This window comes from Mustela lutreola, chromosome 3 (genome assembly GCF_030435805.1).
Source record: "Mustela lutreola isolate mMusLut2 chromosome 3, mMusLut2.pri, whole genome shotgun sequence".
In the NCBI taxonomy this organism is placed as follows: Eukaryota; Metazoa; Chordata; class Mammalia; order Carnivora; family Mustelidae; genus Mustela; species Mustela lutreola.
In genome coordinates this window covers 91,277,525-91,297,749 of record NC_081292.1, presented here as the reverse complement: position 1 = coordinate 91,297,749, position 20,225 = coordinate 91,277,525, and the positions used below count along the sequence as shown (strand labels likewise).

Below are 20,225 nucleotides of genomic sequence, written 5' to 3'. Positions count from 1 at the left end.
ACAAATACATGGAGACTAAACAGCATCCTTCTAAAAAATGAATTGGTCAACCAGGAAATTAAAGAAGAATTGAAAAAAATTCATGGAAACAAATGATAATGAAAACAAAAGTGTTCAAAATCTGTGGGATACAGCAAAGGCAGTCCTGAGAGGAAAATATAAAGCTGTACGAGCCTTTCTCAAGAAACAAGAAAGATCTCAAATACACAACATAACCCTACACCTAAAGGAATCGGAGAAAGAACAACAAAGAAAGCCTAAACCCAGCAGGAGAAGAGGAATAATAAAGATCAGAGAAGAAATCAATGAAATAGAAACAAACAAAAAAACACAAAAAACCAAAAAAAAAAAAAACAACAATAGAACAAATCAACGAAACTAGGAGCTGGTTCTTTGAAAGAATTAATAAGATTGATAAAGAAATAGAAAGGACCCAAATAAATAAAATCATGAATGAAAGAGGAGAGATCACAACCAACACCAAAGAAATACAAACAATTATAAGAACATACTATGAGCAACTCTGCGCCAACAAATTCAACAATCTGGAAGAAATGGATACATTCCTAGAGACATATAAACTACCACAACTGAACCAGGAAGAAATAGAAAACCTGAACAGACCCATAACCAGTATGTAGATTGAAACAGTCATCAAAAATCTCCAGGGGCGCCTGGGTGGCTCAGTGGATTAAGCTGCTGCCTTCGGATTGGGTCATGATCTCAGGGTTCTGGGATCGAGTCCCACGTCGGGCTCTCTGCTCAGCAGGGAGCCTGCTTCCCTCTCTCTCTCTCTGGCTGCCTCTCTGTATACTTGTGATTTCTCTCTGTCAAATAAATAAATCTTAAAAAAAAAATCTCCAAACAAACAAAAGCCCCGGGCCAGATGGCTTCCCAGGGGAATTCTGCCAAACATTTAAAGAAGAATTAATTCCTATTCTCATGATACTGTTCCAAAAAAATAGAAATGGAAGGAAAACTTCCAAACTCTTTTTTTCTGAGGCCACCAGCATCACCTTGATCCCAAAACCAGACAAGGATCCCATCAAAAAAGAGAACTACAGACCAATATCCTTGATGAACACAGATGCGAAAATTCTCACCAAAATACTAGCCAATAGGATTCAACAGTACATTCAAAGGATTATTCACCACGACCAACTGGGATTTATTCCAGGGCTACAAGGTTGGTTCAACATCTGCAAATCAATCAATGTGATACAACACATTAATAAAATAAAGAACAAGAACCATATGATACTCTCCATAGATGCTGAAAAAGCATTTGGCAAAGTGCAGTATCCCTTCCTGATTAAAACTCTTCAAAGTGTAGGCATAGAGGGCACATATTATCAATATTATCAAAGCCATCTATGAAAAACCCACTGCAAATATCATTTTCAATGGAGAAAAACTGAATACTTTTCCGCTGAGGTCAGGAACACGGCAGGGATGTCCGTTATCACCACTGCTATTCAACATCGTAATAGAAGTCCTAGCCTCAGCAATCAGACAACAAAAAGAAATTAAGGCATCAAAATTTTGCCAAATTGGCAAAAGAGAAGTCAAACTATCCCTGTTTGCAGACGATATGACACTGTATGTGGAAAACTTGAAGGACTCCACTCCAAATCTGCTATAACTTGTATAGGAATTCTGTAAAGTGTCAGGATATAAAATCAATGCACAAAAATTGGTTGCATTTTTTTTATACCAACAAGACTGTAGAAATAGAAATTAAGGAGTGAATCCCATTTACAATTGCACCCAAAACCCTAAGATACCTAGGAATAAACCTAACCAAAGAGACAAAGAATCTATACTCAGAAAACTCTAAAGTACTCATGAAAGAAATTGAAGAAGACACAAAGAAATGGAAAAATGTTCCATGCTCTTGTATTGGAAGAACAAATATTGTGAAAATGTCTATGCTACCTAAAGCAATCTACACATTTAATGCAATCCCTATCAAAATCCCATCCATCTTTTTTTCAAAGAAATGGGACAAATCATCCTAAAATATATATGGAACCACAAAAATACCTCGAATTGCTAGAGGAATATTGAAAAAGAAAGCCAAAGTTGTTGGCATCACAATTCCAGATTTCAAGCTCTATTACAAAGTTGTCATCATTGAGATAGTAGGGAACTGTCCCCAAAACAGACATAGATCAATGGAACAGAATAGAGAGCCCAGAAATACACCCTCAACTCTATGGTCAACTAATCTTCAACAAAGCAGGAAGGAATGTCCTATGGAAAAGAGACAGCCTCTTCAACAAATGGTGTTGGGAAAATTGAAGAGCCACATGCAGAAAAATGAAGTTGGACCATTTCCTTACACCATACATGAAAATAGACTGGAAATGGATGAAGAAGCATAATGTGAGAAAGGAATCCATCAAAATCCTTGAGGAGAGAACAGGTAGCAACCTCTTTGACCTCAGCAGCAGCAACTTCTTCCTAGGAACATCGCCAAAGGCAAGGGAAGCAAGGGCAAGAATGAACTATTGGGATTTCATCAGATCAAAAAGCTTTTGTTTGCACAGCAAAGGAAACAGTTAACAAAGCCAAAAGATGACTGTCAGAAGTTATCTGGGAGAAGATATTTGCAAATGACATACCAGATAAAAGGCCACTATCTATCCAAAATCTATAAAGAGTTTATCAAACTCAACACCCTAAGAACAAATAATCCAATGAAGAAATGCGCAGAGGACATGAACAGACATTTCTGCAAGGAATACATCCAAATGGCCAACAGACACATGAAAAAATGCTCCACATCACTCGGCATCAGGGAAATAAAAATCAAAACCAGAATGAGATACCACGTCACACCTTTCAGAATGGCTAAAATGAACAAGTCAGTCAATGACAGATGCTGGCAAGGATGTGGAGAAAGGGCAACCCTCCTACACTGTACGTGGGAATGCAAGCTGGTGCAACCACTCTGGAAAACAGCGTGGAGGTGCCTCAAAAAGGTGAAAATAGAACTAGCCTATGACCCAGTGATTGTAGTACTGGGTATATACCCTAAAGATACAAACGTGGCATTCTGAAGGGGCACATGCACTCAAATGTTTATAGCAGCAATGTCCACAATAGTTAAACTATGGAAAGAACCTAAATGTCCTTCAACAGATGAATCTATAAATAAGATGTGGTATATATGTACAATGGGATACTATGCAGCCATCAAAGGAAATGAAATCCTGCTATTTGTGATGACGTGGATGGAACTAGAGGGTATTATGCTTGGCGAAATAAATCAATCTGAGAAAGACAACTATCATATGATCTCCCTGATATGATGAAGTGGAGATGCAACATAGGCGGTTTCAGGCGTACGAAAAGAAAAATAAAAGAAGATGGGATTGGGAGGGAGACAAACCATAAAAGACTGAATCTCACAAAACAGACTGAGGGTTGCTGGGGGGAGGTGTGTTGGGAGAGGATGGTGGGGGTATGGACATTGGGGAGGGCAGGTGCTATGGTGAGTGATGGTGAGTGCTGTGAAATGGGTAAACCTGGAGATTCACAGACCTGTGCCCCTAGGGATAAAAACACATTATATGTTTATAAAAAATTTTTAAAAAATAGTTTTAAAAATCCATTAAAGAAAAAGCACATATTGCAAGCCCAGAGCTAATCTCATATTCAATCAAAAAAAATTGAAAAATTTCCCCTTAAAGATCAGAACAAAGACAAGTGTGTCCACTTTCACTACTCTCATTTGACATAGTACTGGATGTCCTAGCCAGAGAAACAAGGAACACAAAGAAATAAAAGACTCAAAAAAAAAAAAAAAAAGGAAGAAGTAAAATTTTCTTTTTTTTTAATAACATGAACTTACATGTAAAAGAATCCTAAAAAATTCACAAAAAATTTTGAATAAACAAATTTAGTAAAGCTGCCAAATACAAGATCAATATATAAAAGACAAGAATTTTGTTTTGTTTCGTTTTTTTTTTTCCAATATGGAATGCTTCCCAGTTTTTCATGTCATCCTTGTTCAGTGATCAAGCTAATCTCTGCATCATTCCAATTTTAGTATATGTGCTGCCAAAGTAAGCACAAGACGAGCATTTTAACACTCTAATGATGAACTATCTGAAAAAATAAAGAGAACAATCTAATTCACAATAGCATCAAAACTAATGAAATACTTAGGATAAGATTTAACTAAGAAGATGAAAGATATGTACCCCATAAACTATGACATTGATAAAGAAATTGAAGGAGACATAAATGGAAAGATAGCTCATATTTATGAATGGTAAGAATTAACATTGTTAAAATGTCCATACTACCAAAAACCATCTGTAAATTCAATTCCTATCAAAAATCCAATGTTAGGGGTGCCTGGGTGGCTCAGTGGGTTAAGCCACTGCCTTCGGCTCAGGTCATGATCCCAGGGTCCTGGGATCGAGCCCTGCATCAGGCTCTCTGCTCAGCAGGAAGCTGCTACCTCTTCTCTCTCTGCCTGCCTCTCTGCCTGCTTGTCATCTCTCTCTGTCAAATAAATAAATAAAAAATCTTTTAATAAATCCAATATTATTTTTTTACAGAAGTAAGTAAAGAATCCTAGAATTTATATGAGACCATAAAAGACAAATAATTAAAGCAGTTCTGAGAAAGAATGAAGAAGTGAAATTACACTTCTTGATTTGAAACAATACTACAAAGCCCTCATGCTCAAAACAATAAAGTATACTGGTATAAAAACAGACCAATAAACAAGTAGAACAGATTTGAGAGTCCAGAAATAAATCCTTTCATACAGTCACCTAATATTTGACAGGGGCCAACATATATAATGGGTAAAGATAGTCTGTTCAATAAATGATATTTAAAACTGAATAGTCACATAAACCAGCATGAAACTGGAAGCTTATATCACTCATAAATCTTAACTTGAAATAGATCAAAGACTTAAATGTGATGCATGAAACTAAATTTCCTAAAGGAAAACATAGGAAAAATTCTCCTTGACATTGGTCTTGCCAATAGTTTTTGGATACCAGGCCAAAAACACAAGCAAAAGAAGCAAAAATAAATAAATGGTATTACATTAACTAAAGTTTCTGCATTGCCAAAAAAAAAAAAAAAGAGAGAGAGAGAGAGAGAATGAAAACACAATCCACAGAATGGAAGAAAATACTTACAAATCTTATATCTGAAAAGAGGTTAATAATCAAGAGATACAAATAGAAAAAAATATATCATTAAAAAATAGCAAAAGGATCTCAATAGACTTTTTTTTTCAAAAAAGTTATATAAATGACCAACAGGAGCATTAAAAAGTGCTCAATGTAAAAACTCAGGGCAAATTCATTATGTTGTTGTTTACCTCTGAAAAACACAATATTACTACCTATTAGAATATATACTACCAAAAAATTAAAACTAACAAATTTTGGTAAATATTGGGGAAAATGGGGAACTTATGCACTGTGATAGGGATATAAATTTGTATGGAAAACAGTATGAAGACTATTCATATTATTAAAAGTAAAATTACCATATGATTCAGTAATCCCACTTCTAGGTATATATCTAAAGGAAATGAAGTCACTATTCGAAGACATATCTGCACTCTTATGTTCATTATAAAATTATTAACTCTAAGCAAGAGATGGAAATAACTTCAGTATCCATTAATGGATGAATGAATAAAATAAGTATGGTAAATATATACTATGGAATACTACTTAACCATGAAAAATTAAGAAATACTGCTTTTTACAACAGCATGGATGGATCTTGAAGGTATTATACTAAGTGAAATATTTCAAAGATTTTATATATATTTTTTAATTTATGTATTATGATATCCCTTACATACAGAATCTGAAGAAAAAGCAAACTAATGGAAACTTAGAGTTGAGTTGACAAGAGGTGAACCTGGGGTGGAATAAGGTGGTCAAAGGGCACAAACTTGCAACTATAATATGAAAAAGTTCTGGGGATCTAATGTACAGCATGATGATCATAGTTAATAATATATACATACTTTTTTATTGTGCTTCCCTTTATTAAACTTTACATATATCACATTCTTACAAGTTGAAAGTTTATAGCAATCTTGTATAAAAGAGGTCTGCTGCCACCATTTTTCTAAACATTTGTTCATTTTGTGTCTCTCTGTCACATGTTGGTAATTCTTGCAATATTTCAAGTTTTTTCATTATTATTGTATTTGTTATGGTGATCTGTGATCAGTAATTATGACCCACTGAAAACTCAGAACTAGTTTACTTAAGGTATATACATTGTTTTTCTTTAAAGACATAATGCTTTTGAACAGTACAGTATAGTGTTTATTTTTTATATGCACTGGGAAACATAATTTTTTATTTGCACTGGGAAACCAAAAAAAATAATAATGATTTGACTTAGTTGATTGAGATAATCACTTTATTGAGGCAGTCTGGAACAAAACCCACAAGACCTCTGAAGTTTATCTCTACTGTACTATATACATAAAAGTTGCTAAGAGAGTAGATCTTAAAATTCCTTACAATACATGCATAAAAAACAGAGGCAACTATATGAGATAGTAGATGTATTAACATTTTTATGTAGATTATATTGCAATACAGATGTATACCAATTTATCAAATGGTACAGAATTTACACAATGTTAAAAGTTTGCAGTGTTATAAGAAATCATTTCTTAAATTTACAAATTATAATATGTCAATTATTTTTCAATAAAGCTCGAAAAAACTTTTTGTAGAATTAATCTATTTTTCAAAAAAGGAATTAAGGAAGTAGAAACTGCAACTAACTCTGAAATAATAGAATATAAAATCCATTGTAGTTATATACACTGTGACAAACACTATTAGTTAGTTTACAATGAAGGAATACTTATGAAGCATGAAGGATGGTCTATAAATAAGGCTGAAAGAGCTCAGTTTTAAGGTTTAAATTTAAAATCTTCTTTTGAAATACTAAACTGACCACCCAGTTTTCCAAACATAAATGTCTTAACTGCATGAATTTATTTCATACAACTCTATAATCTAGTTTCATAAGAAAGCAGCATGAAAATTTTGAATAAGACAGACTTGCTTAAGTTTCTTTATGTTCAACAGTAAAGGATACTTCCCTAAAAATAAATAGAAGAAAAATCTGCATATTTATCATGATAATTATTATTCATAATGAGATTCATATTGAATTAGGGAATATATATCCTCAGAGGGGGTAAAGTAAAATGAAATTTATTTTGGTAAATGTGTCTATGAATAGTCAATACAATGCCTCAATATAAATGAATATTATCATTTTGAACAATTTAATTACTATTATTAGAATTATTATAAGTATAAAAATAGCTATCATTTTAGCATGGAATATGAGACTCTCATGCTCCATGCTTCATTACATCCACACAACAACTCTGCATAATAAGTATTATCATCACCATTTCATGGGTGAAAAAACTGAGGCTAACACATTTAGATAACTGGTTTATGATTACATGGCTGGTAAAGATGCATCACACTAATTTAGGCTTTATGATTTCAGAATTGTACTCTTTCCACTGCACATTCTAATTACTCTGTAAATACTTGGCTTGTTTTCATTTAGTTCTTTAATTTTATTCATGTGGCGATGGCTTAAAGCTCCATTTAAAGGAAGCTTAAAAAATTCATTTAGCCAAAAGCTCCCAAGAAATAAAAATGTCATGGATCTAATGTAGACATGGATATCATTAGTTAATGAGTAACTATATATTTTCCACTCTAGTGAGATAACAATCAGAGTCTTTTTCTAAGTTTTAGTCTCTGAGTGTTCAAAAGGACTTTGTTAAAATAGAAATATTTAGACAAAGGTGATCAAAAGTCTGGATCAGGTCACCTTAAGATAAATATTAGGAAACTGAGGAAACAAATGGAGATTTGAACACTGAGCTATGATATAATGAATGGTTTAAAGTATTTAGTAGAGAATAGAAAAGCCCTTTGAAGCCTGGTCTTAGCCTAGCATTGCAGCTTCTGGCATATCTGTCTATCTATCATTTACCTATCTATCTATCTAGATATAAATTTGAAAACTTTTTTAACTTAAAGATTTTGAGAAATAGAACATAATTAGCACCATAGAAGATCTGTTTATGATAACAACCTAGCCCCTCCTCCCAGTTTGTTAATATTCTCTCTTATTTAATGTAACATTGTGCAAATATACCACTACTGATCTGCCGTTATGAATGAAATAACTATAATCATCTGTTTGCATATCCTGATGAAAATATTCCTTTAGTTCCATGTTGTATTTCTAGGAATGGACCAATTTTTTTTTTTTAAATTTTTAAGTTTTCTAAATATTGTCCAACTTTCCTCATATGTTTTTATTATGTGCACTGTCATTCCTTCACATTCTTGCAAGACATTTTCACTGTTGCCCAATATGGTAAGTGTGTAATAGTATGCCATTCTAGGTTTTAATTTATTTTTAATTTAATTTAATTTAATTCCAGATTCATAATAAAGATAAGCAGTTTTTATATATGAGTGGCCATTTGGATTACCCTTTCTGTACAGTACATGCTCAAATCTTTTGATATCTTAACATTGTGTTATACTGACTTCTTTAATAGTAGATTTTCTGAATGAACTTTTAGCTGTGTAGGTCTTCTCTATTTTATTTTGAACTTGTTTTCATTTCAAAATCTTTATATTTATTTTCATAATCTGCTTTTATTTTGCTTTGTCTATTATCTATCTATCTATCTATCTATCATCTATCTATCTATTTATTTATTTGCAAGCAAGAGAAAGCGAGCTAGTGAGAGCGCAGGGATGGATAGAAAAAGAAGGGAAAAGAATCTTAAGCAGGCTCCAGGCTCAGCACAGAGCCCAACTCTGGGCTCTATTTCACAACCCTGACATCATGACCTGAGCCAAAATGAAAGAAATAAAATAAAATTAAGGTGTTAAAAAAAAAGGACAAAGAATTGGAGGTTTAATTAAGTGAGCCACCCAGGCACCCCTGTGGTATCTTAAATTGGCTGTCATATCTTTAAATTCTAGAGTATCCATTTGGTTCATTTATAAAACCTTTCTCAATATCATTTTTAGTTTCAATTTTTTGTTCAATTTGCTTCCCCTCTCATTTATTTGAGCAGAGTAATCAAGCCATTTTACAATCTTTATTGATCATTTTAACATCATACTTAATCCCATTTTGTCTTTCAAATCTTGTTAATGGTTTTTCTTTGTGTGCTTTGTTCCATTTTGCTATGTTCAAGACATTATATTTGAAACTCTTATTGAGTAGGGATAATTAAGAGCTATAATAATGGTATGGTCCTCCTTGGCAGGATTTTCTCTTATATCTGAGACTCTACAAGACAATCATACTCCAAATTCAGTGATTGACTTTCTCAGTTTACACAGAAGGCAAGGTAGGCTATAGTCTTATTTCTGCTTCTCCTTGTGCTTTGGGGATCTCAACTTAAATTTGGGTTGTACCAAAGTCCTCAAATTTGATTGCTGCTGGATTTTGAATTTTGTTTCTCTAGTATCAAGAGTCTATTAAAAACACAGCTCAGTGTGTTTTAGCAGTTTCAAATGCTCTCATAGCTAAAATGGCTTCAGGGCATATATCTCTGGGCTCTCATTGTATTTCCTATTTTGGCCCAGTAATCCCTCCCTTATTTTTATAATCATTCTGATATTTTTAACTTTAAAAGCTATTTTGTCTGGATTTTTAGTTGTCTTAAGAAAGAGTTTTTAGATCACCATTACTAGAAGCAACAACAAATATACATGAAAATATCTGCAGTAGTTTATCACATCTTTATGGCTTTGAACTTCCATAAGCCGAGGCATCCTTCTCTAATCACTTAGGCAAACTCCAATTTACCCTTTAAAACAACACAAGAATTGCTTCATTTAAGAACATGTTCAGGGATGACTCTTCCCCACTGTTCTTACCAACATTCCCACACACTCTTTGCTACCCACACTTGTTTATGAACTTTCATTAAGTATATCAGCGTCATTAGGTATATAGAATTTTGCTCTATTGTATTTTTGTCCTTTAGAGCTTTAATTAAATATTAATTCCATAGAAAGTCTGTCCCTTTTCTTTCAAACCTGGGTTAGTTATTTCTTCTCATTCTTTGTCAGAAGTTACTTTATTAGAGAAACTTACAGCTGTATTGTGACTTTGGAGCCTTTACAGTTTTTTGACTGGAAAAATCACCCATCCCTGAGATTTTTACGCAGCTTCCTAGCTGATATTATTCAGAAATCTGTTCAAAACAGACTTTTTCAGGGAGGCCCTTTCGGACCACTCAGTTACAAAACCTCTTCTCAATCACTGCTCTTTTTAAAATGTGCTTATTTAGTTCAAATATGCATCACTATTAAAGAAAAACCAGTACGATTTTTTTCTTTTTAAAGTTGGCTTACCTATTATCTATCTCTCCCATTAAAATGATTCCTCTGGGCTGGGGTTTTGTTGTGCACATCTTAGGCCAGGCACTCAATAAATTGTCTCTGAATGATTGAATTGTTTGACTCCCTTGCTAGATTCTCAACTTCATGAGGCCAAGGATTGTTCTATTCAGTCCTTCTTTACCCTCAATGTCTGTTATATTGCAGTCACTTACGTGACTAATGGGAAAAATCACAGAAAGAAAGAGTTAAAACTACAGAAAAACCCTGTAGGTTCAATAACACAAAGCTTTCTAAAATTATTTAGCCCAGGAATTGAATACTGGCTGCACTTTTGATTTTTTTTAAATGGTATTGAATTTAATTTAAATGGAAATACTTGAATGGTAGAATAATAAAAAAAAATTATAAAAGCAACTTGCTCCTTAAAGTAAGAATTATATAGGGCATCTCTTCTAGAAGCAAAATTTTCAAATGTCAAACATCTAAAAGCATAGAGGAGAAGTAAGATTGTGAATTGTACTTCAATGCTCTTTTCTTTATATTCAGCAAACAGCTTCATTCACACCTTTCCAATTTTTTCAACTCTTTTAACAAAGCCTTCAGAGGAGTTACTGCTGATGACAACCATCACAGCCTAACAGGAGAAATTTTATAAAGAAAAATAGTAGCATGTTTTTCCCAAATTGTTAAGGATATGGTGAAGCTCTGTCGGATTCAAAGGAGGAATGTGCAATTCCATGCTATATATAATAATAACTTATTTTAATAGTGGCTTTGCAATTTTTCAGATATATCCATTTACTGAAACCACTATCAATTAAACAGAAACAAACAAATTAACAGGGGTTCGAGACAGGAATTATCTAATCTAAAAATAGCACATGTTCACAGAATACACAACACATATCCCAAGTACTACTATAGGTTTCAAGTAATAGTCAAAACAATAGTAAACATGATTCAGACCCTACCAGTCAAATCATAAATGGGACCTTAACTGTAAATCCTTATCTTTAGATCAAAGCGGGTAACTGGGTGCTGAGGATACATTATAGAATTAATATGTCGTAGAACTCCTCTGAAATGAGTCATTTATTCCATCACTTTTCCTTCACAGCTGCTGACCCATGTTTTGGTTCCTGGAAATAGCTGCTACCCTGTTGTACTTCTTAAAAGCACATATATTGATAACTTTACTCATTCCTCCATTCCTCTGTGACTGTCACTGTGTTAAAATGTGGAGTCAGCTGACTCACTTGTGGTGGTAATAAAGTAGATGAGTTTGCAAAGTATTTTGTTATTTCTAAAAATGCAAAAACCAAATTACATTGAAATCATAAGGGGTGTTTCAGGGAGAGCTGTAGGATGTGGTTTGTTGTGTAATCCACAGAGATTAGCTCCAACACATATTTAAACTCTCCTCTAGGAGCAACCTTAGTGGTAAAGCAAGAAGATAAACAGATGTATACACACTCTGGCACAAAATTATCACTTATGTTTGGCTTCCTAGTCTCCTCGTGTTCCTTATTTATCTTAACTTCTCTCTGAAATCAGGAAACACAAAATCTCAATCAGTTGACATTTTTCTACTGAATTACCCAATAGTCTGATCATACCCCTAAGACTTTTTTAAATTAGTTCACTCATAATCCCAAATCTGCTTTGCTTCCTCATCTGAGTACACTGTAATTTGATTTCAAAATGAGGACAGTTGTCAGTAATGCCACATTCATTAATCTATTTTACAATTCCATGTACTTAGAACTATGAAAATATGTTAATAACATCCATTCCAATAAGCCACCCTAAATTTATTATCATGAAACAAGACCTCAAGAAAGAGAATTCAAAATCATCCATGTATTTGCAACTTATTGCAATAAAGCCTTTATCAATAGACTTCCCTGTGCACATGGTGGTCAAATTGCTGGTAAAAACCAGCCAGATCTATTACAAGCTTTCTCATGGCTTCTAGGTAACCCAAGTGAGCCTTTATTGATACTGGGAAGAGATAAAGCAGGGAAGGGATAAACAGTGATGTAAGAATTGGCTAGACAAAAGTAATGACTCTCATTACAAAGTGAGTATTTTAAAGCAAAAGAGCCTGTTGGGAATATTGTTTTATAAAATAGTGGCTTTTTTTTTTAACTTTTTAAAATTCAATTAGTTAGCATATAGTGTACCATTAGTTTCAAATGTAGATTTCAGTTATTCATCCATAGCATATAATAGCTAATGCTCAGTACTTACTGTTATAGCTTCTTGAAAGCAGAGTTTTAACCCACTGAGCCACCCAGGGGCCCTTGAAAGCAGAATTTTAGATCATATTTTCTGATTACTGTAGTACAACACTTTCCTGCTAGCAATCTTCAAAACATACTGTTTGTTAGAGGAATTTCTTTAATAATAAATAAATAGGAATTTATTTAAATTTATAAATACATAAAGTAAATAGGAATTTATTTAAATTTATTTAAATATTGCACACTGTTTCATTGTTCATAAATAAGGTGGTGATATTTTAGCCATTAGTTGGTAGCACTGATATATCACTTTCTTTTTACTTCTTAGTGCATTCTCTTTACAAAAAATAGATATATATTTTATAAGAATCTGAATCTGTGGCAAACATTTAAAAAACCCTATACAGTAAAGTTTATCATTTTAAGTAATCAATTATCTTCCTCAATTGTGATAGTATATCCTTCTATCTAGGCCAGATATTGTATGAGGGAATTGAAGAGACATACTTTTCTAAATTTCACTTTTCTCATCTGCAAAATGCTAATCATGATCCTACAATAAAATACACTTATAATTTTTTGATGAAAATTTATTTATTTATTTTAAGATTTTATTTATTTATCAGAGGGAGTGGGCGAGAGAGCAAGCACAGGCAGACAGAATGGCAGGCAGAGGCAGAGGCAGAAGCAGGCTCCTGGCCGAGCAAGGAGCCCGATGCGGGACTCGTTCCCAGGACGCTGGGATCATGACCTGAGCCAAAGGCAGCTGCTTAACCAACTGAGCCACCCAGGTATCCCTTTTGATAAAAATTTAATCTGTATAAACAATATATTTGCTGTAATGCGTGGTTCATGGAAAACATCTTATTTAATTATAAGCAACAACAGTATTAGAAATTAAGTAAATGTATCTATAATATTTAAAATTTTAACACATAATTCCAGTGGATTGCCTTATATTCTCAAGTCCATTTACCACTTTCACTGACAGAGTCAAATGTACTTTTTCTACTAGTAGCCAGCTCTTTGTCTTTTGTCAGAAAGATGCCCTTGTGAATTATTTATAATAGAGATATTAGCAATAATAATAATAATAATAATAATAATAAATAGCAATGAAAATGTTAAAAAAAAGTTTTCTTAACTAATTAGGGTTCTTAGACATCAATTAGAGGAACCACCTCTGGCAAGCAAATTAATCTGCAAGACATTACCAGAATTAACAAGTCAGTCAGATAAAGGGTCCGTAGACTGAAAGGTGAAGCAAAAGGACTAGGTTTGGAAAATAGGTAAGGACAATGAAAAAAATGATCCAATTTTTGGGCAAAATAAATTCTTAGGTGTCCTTTTAATGGAGTCCTTGGCATTATGTAGCAGAATCTCTGGAGATTATCTCAATCCATTGGGGTCACCCCGTTTATTAGCTTGCTATTGACAAAGGTATTTACAAACTGTAGAGCAAGAGGTTATAATGTAGAAAACTGATGGTAATGCACAAGATTCTTGTTAACAATAATGCAAGTTAGTTGATCAGAAGGTGTGGGACTCTCTGACTCTGAGTCCCCTGGTGTCACCTTTTGATTTTAGTAACCAAAGGTCCAGAGGCATTGGGGAATCCTGATATGACCGGCCAGGGAGGGGACGTGTCTGGCGGGCGAGCTCTCTTCTCCCTACATCCTCTCGGCTTCAGTACAGCAGAAGAACATGTCGCTTCCTTTAGGATGTGCCTAGAAATGAGCTGGGCAGGGGTGTTTTCTCTGTAATGGGGTGCCTGGATATGTTGGTTCCAATTCCGTTGGGCTCTGTCGTCAGGGAAGTGAGGTCACCACTGCCTGGGGGCTCCTTACCGAACTTCCTGCTGTACCAGAACTCCCTGAGCCGGCGGTCCCCAAGCTGCTCAGGCTCACACTCCACTCAGGCAGTGCCCATCCAGTGACCCCCATACAGCCTCCCCCAGCCCCTGGGAGGCCTGGGTGCGGCAGTTGTCCCCGCTGGAGGCAACAGAGCTGGATTTATACTAGGTCAGTGTTAGGGTTAGGATTGAGAAAGACTTAGGGTCTGGGTTAGGGTTAGATGTCCTTGGGGTCAGGGTTAGCGTAAGGCTTAGGGTAGGGCTCAGGGTTAGGGTTAGGTTCATGGTTTGGTTTAGGGTCATGCTCACAGTAGGGTCAGGGTTAGCATTATGGTCAGAGTCACGTCAGGGTCAGTTTTAGGGTGATGGTTAGGTTTAGGGTCAGGTTCAGGGTCATGGTTTGATTTAGGGTCAGGTTCAAGATTTGGTTGGGGGCAAGGTTCATGTCAGGGTCAGGGTTAGGTTTGGGACAGGTCTAGTGTCAGGGTTAGGGTCAGGGTCAGGATTAGGTTCATGGTTATGGTAAGGTCAGCTTTATGTTTAGGTTCTGTTTTATGAGTAGGTTCAGGATCAGGGTTAGCTTTATGCTTAAGATTCTGTTTAGGATCACCGATTGGGTCAGAGTTAGGTTTATATTCAGGGTTAGGGTCAGTGTTAAGGTCAAGGCCAGGGTCAGGTTTAAGGTTAAGTTCTGACATTGGCAAACTTCAGAGTTAGGGTTATGATCAGCGTCAGGATTATTGTTAAAGTGGGGTTAGGGTTAGGGTTAGAGGTAAGTGGAGGGTTAGACCGGGTTAGGGTCAGTGTCAGGGATAATGATAGGGGTTAGTTTTAGGGTTAGGTTCAGCGTTAGGTTTCGGGTCAGGGCCCGTGTTAGTGTCATGGTCAGGGTTACGTTTAGGGTTAGAGTTAGGGTCAGGCTCACAGTCAGGGTCACTGTTAGTGTTAGGGTCGTGGTCAGGGTCACTGTTAGGGTCAGGGTTAGGTTTATGGTCTTTGCCTGGGTCAGGTTCATGGTGAGGTTTAGCGCCAGTGTCAGGTTTACGGTCAGGATCAAGTATTGGTTTAAAGTCCACATTCGGGTCAGGGACAGTGTTATGTAGTGGTCATTGTTAGGGTCATGGTTAGGTTTAGTCTCAGGGCCAGGTTCAGGTATATGGTCAGGGTCTGGTATAGGCAAAGTTCTGGGTTAGGCTTATGATCATAGTCAGGTATAGGGTCAGGGTTATTGTGAAAGTTTAGGGTTAGTGTTAGGGTTAGCGTTTGGTTGACGGTTAGGGTTAGAACTTGTTAGGATCAGGGTCTGTTGTAGGGTTAGGGGTTACTCTTATGGTTAGGTTCAGCGATAGGATTCGGGGGATGGCCCGTGTTAGTGTCCGGGTCAGGGTTACATTTAGGGTTAGAGTTAGGGTCAGGCTCACAGTCAGGGTCAGGTTTGTTGTTCAGGTCCGGGTCGGAGTCACTGTTAGGGTCAGGGTTAGGTTTATGGTCATGGTCTGGTTCAGGGTCAGGGTGATGTTTAGCGCCAGTGTCCGGTTTGGGGTCAGGTTCAGGTATTGGTTTGAAGTCCACATTCCGGTCAGGGACAGGATTGTGTAGTGGTCAGTGTTAGTGTCATGGTTAGGATTAGGGTCAGGGTCAGGTCAGGTAAAGTTCAGGGACAGGTTCAGGTTTAGGGTCAGGCTTTGGTATAGGGTCAATGTTCGGTTCAGTGACACAGTTAGGTTTTTGCGGTAGGGTTTGGGATTGGGGTTAGGGTTAGAGTTAGAAGTAGGGTTATGGTAAGGCTTAGACAGTGTAAGGTCAGGGTTATGGTTTGGTTTAGGGTAGGGTTAGTGTTAGGGTCAGGGTCAGCGTTAGGTTTAGGTTCAGGGTCTGTATTAGGGTCATGGTTAGAGTTACCTTTAGGTTTAGAGTTAGGGTCAGGTTCACAGTCACGGTTCAGGGTTAGGGTTAGGGTCAGGTTTAGGTCAGCATCAGGGTTACGATTAGGGTCAGGTTCATGGTCAGGGTTAGGTATGAGTCTTGGTTACGGTAATATCAACGTTAGATTTAGGTTAAGGGTCCCCATCAGGGACATTGTCAGGCTTAGGTTTAGGTTTAGGGTTCAGGTCAGGATCACAGACAGGGTCAGGGTCAGGTTCAGGGTCAGGGATTGGGTTAGGATTTGGGACAGGCTCACAGTCAGTGTCAGGGTCTGGGTTAGTGGTTACTCTTAGGGTTAGACCCGCTCTTGGGTCATGGACCCATCCGGTCAGGGTCTCAGGATAAACCCTGGGCAGACGGGTGTAGACCCTCCACCCGATCCCACTTAACCAGCCTTAAACTGGAGTGTGAACATAACTTGCCCACCAGACATCTAAACCCTCATCAGCCTCATCCTGCTTGGGGCATCTCCACCCTCGATGGCATGTTCAGGTCCTCTTTACACACAGACACACAGACACCCAGAGGCACACACACACACACACACACACACACACACACATACAGAGATGGGGAGGAGACCTAGGGCTACACCGGTTGATCAGAAGGTGTGGGACTCTCTGACTCTGAGTCCCCTGGTGTCACCTTTTGATTTTAGTAACCAAAGGTCCAGAGGCATTGGTGAATCCTGATATGACCGGCCAGGGAGGGGACGTGTCTGGCGGGCAAGCTCTCTTCTCCCTACATCCTCTCGGCTTCAGTACAGCAGAAGAACATGTCGCTTCCTTTAGGATGTGCCTAGAAATGAGCTGGGCAGGGGGGTTTTCTCTGTAATGGGGTGCCTGGATATGTTGGTTCCAATTCCGTTGGGCTCTGTCGTCAGGGAAGTGAGGTCACCACTGCCTGGGGGCTCCTTACCGAACTTCCTGCTGTACCAGAACTCCCTGAGCCGGCGGTCCCCAAGCTGCTCAGGCTCACACTCCACTCAGGCAGTGCCCATCCAGTGACCCCCATACAGCCTCCCCCAGCCCCTGGGAGGCCTGGGTGCGGCAGTTGTCCCCGCTGGAGGCAACAGAGCTGGATTTATACTAGGTCAGTGTTAGGGTTAGGATTGAGAAAGACTTAGGGTCTGGGTTAGGGTTAGATGTCCTTGGGGTCAGGGTTAGCGTAAGGCTTAGGGTAGGGCTCAGGGTTAGGGTTAGGTTCATGGTTTGGTTTAGGGTCATGCTCACAGTAGGGTCAGGGTTAGCATTACGGTCAGAGTCACGTCAGGGTCAGTTTTAGGGTGATGGTTAGGTTTAGGGTCAGGTTCAGGGTCATGGTTTGATTTAGGGTCAGGTTCAAGTTTTGGTTGGGGGCAAGGTTCATTCAGGGTCAGGGTTAGGTTTGGGACAGGTCTAGTGTCAGGGTTAGGGTCAGGGTCAGGATTAGGTTCATGGTTATGGTAAGGTCAGCTTTATGTTTAGGTTCTGTTTATGAATAGGTTCAGGATCAGGGTTATCTTTAGGCTTAAGATTCTGTTCAGGATCATGGATTGGGTCAGAGTTAGGTTTACATTCAGGGTTAGGGTCAGTGTTAAGGTCAAGGCCAGGGTCAGGTTTAAGGTTAAGCTCTGACATAGGCAAAGTTCAGAGTTAGGGTTATGATCAGGGTCAGGGAGAGGGAGAGGATTATTGTTAAAGTGGGGTTAGGGTTAGGGTTAGAGGTAGGTGGAGGGTTAGACCGGTTTAGGGTCAGTGTCAGGGATAATTTTAGGGGTTAGTTTTAGGGTTAGGTTCAGCATTAGGTTTCGGGTCAGGGCCCGTGTTAGTGTCATGGTCAGGGTTACGTTTAGGGTTAGAGTAAGTGTCAGGCTCACAGTCAGGGTCAGGGTTAATTTTAGGGTCAGAGTCAATGTCACTGTTAGGGTCAGGGTTAGGTTTATGGTCTTTGCCTGGGTCAGGTTCATGGTGAAGTTTAGCGCCAGTGTCAGGATTACGGTCAGGATCAAGTATTGGTTTAAAGTCCACATTCGGGTCAGGGACAGTGTTATGTAATGGTCATTGTTAGGGTCATGGTTAGGTTTAGTCTCAGGGCCAGGGTCAGGTATATGGTCAGGGTCTGGTATAGGCAAAGTTCTGGGTTAGGCTTATGATCATAGTCAGGTATAGGGTCAGGGTTATTGTGAAAGTTTAGGGTTAGTGTTAGGGTTAGCGTTTGGTTGACGGTTAGGGTTAGAACTTGTTAGGATCAGGGTCTGTTGTAGGGTTAGGGGTTACTCTTATGGTTAGGTTCAGCGATAGGATTCGGGGGATGGCCCGTGTTAGTGTCCGGGTCAGGGTTACATTTAGGGTTAGAGTTAGGGTCAGGCTCACAGTCAGGGTCAGGTTTGTTGTTCAGGTCCGGGTCGGAGTCACTGTTAGGGTCAGGGTTAGGTTTATGGTCATGGTCTGGTTCAGGGTCAGGGTGATGTTTAGCGCCAGTGTCCGGTTTGGGGTCAGGTTCAGGTATTGGTTTAAAGTCCACATTCGGGTCAGGGGCAGGATTGTGTAGTGGTCAGTGTTAGTGTCATGGTTATCATTAGGGTCAGGGTCAGGTCAGGTGAAGTTCAGGGCCAGGTTCAAGTTTAGGGTCAGGCTTTGGTTTAGGGTCAATGTTCGGTTCAGTGTCACAGTTGGGTTTTGGCGGTAGTGTTTGGGATTGGGGTTAGGGTTAGAGTTAGAAGTAGGGTTATGGTAAGGCTTAGACAGCACAAGGTCAGGGTTAGGGTTTGGTTTAGGGTAGGGGTTAGTTTTAGGGTCAGGGTCAGCGTTAGGTTTAGGTTCAGGGTCTGTATTAGGGTCATGGTTAGAGTTACCTTTAGGTTTAGGGTTAGGATCAGGTTCACAGTCACGTCAGGGTTAGGGTTAGGGTCAGATTTAGGTCAGCATCAGGTTGACGATTAGGGTCAGGGTCATGGTCAGGGTTAGGTATGATTCTTGGTTACGGTAATATCAACGTTAGGTTTAGCTTCAGGGTCCACATCAGAAACATTGTCAGGCTTAGGTTTAGGTTTAGGGTTCAGGTCAGGATCACAGACAGGGTCAGGGTCAGGTTCAGGGACAGGGTTTGGGTTAGGGTTTGGGGCAGGCTCATAGTCAGTGTCAGGGTCAGGGTTAGTGGTTACTGTTAGGGTTAGCCCCGCTCCTGGGTCATGGACCCATCCGGTCAGGGTCTCAGGATAAACCCTGGGCAGAAGGGTGTAGACCCTCCACCTGATCCCACCTAACCAGCCTTAAACTTGGGTGTGAACATGACTTGCCCAACAGACACTTAACCCCTCATCAGCCTGATCCTGCCTGGGGCATCTCCACCCACGATTGCATGGCCAGGTCCTCTTTACACACAGACACACAGACACCAAGAGGAACACACACCCACACACATGCACACACACAGAGAGACGGGGAGGAGACCTAGGGCTACACCCGTGGATCAGAAGGTGTGGGACTCTCTGACTCTGAGCCCCCTGGTGTCACCTTTTGATTTTAGTAGCCAAAGGGCCTGAGGCGTTGGGGAAACCTGATATGACCGGCCAGGGAGGGGACGTGTCTGGCGGGCGAGCTCTCTTCTCCCTACATCCTCTCGGCTTCAGTACCTCAGAAGAACATGTCGCTTCCTTTAGGATGTGCCTAGAAATGAGTTGGGCAGGGGGTTTTTCTCTGTAATGGGTTGCCTGGATACGTGGGTTCCAATTCTGTTGGGCTCTGTCGTCAGGGAAGTGAGGTCACCACTGCCTGGCGGCTCCTTACCGAACTTCCTGTT

General features: G+C 38.5%; 1 non-coding gene across 1 annotated transcript; it reads right to left on the bottom strand.

Moving 5' to 3' along the window:
- Positions 1-3,974: 3,974 nt before the first annotated feature.
- Positions 3,975-4,078, bottom strand: LOC131828377 (U6 spliceosomal RNA). The gene has a single exon (XR_009352393.1). It is a non-coding gene; the product is annotated as a U6 spliceosomal RNA (small nuclear RNA).
- Positions 4,079-20,225: the final 16,147 nt, after the last annotated feature.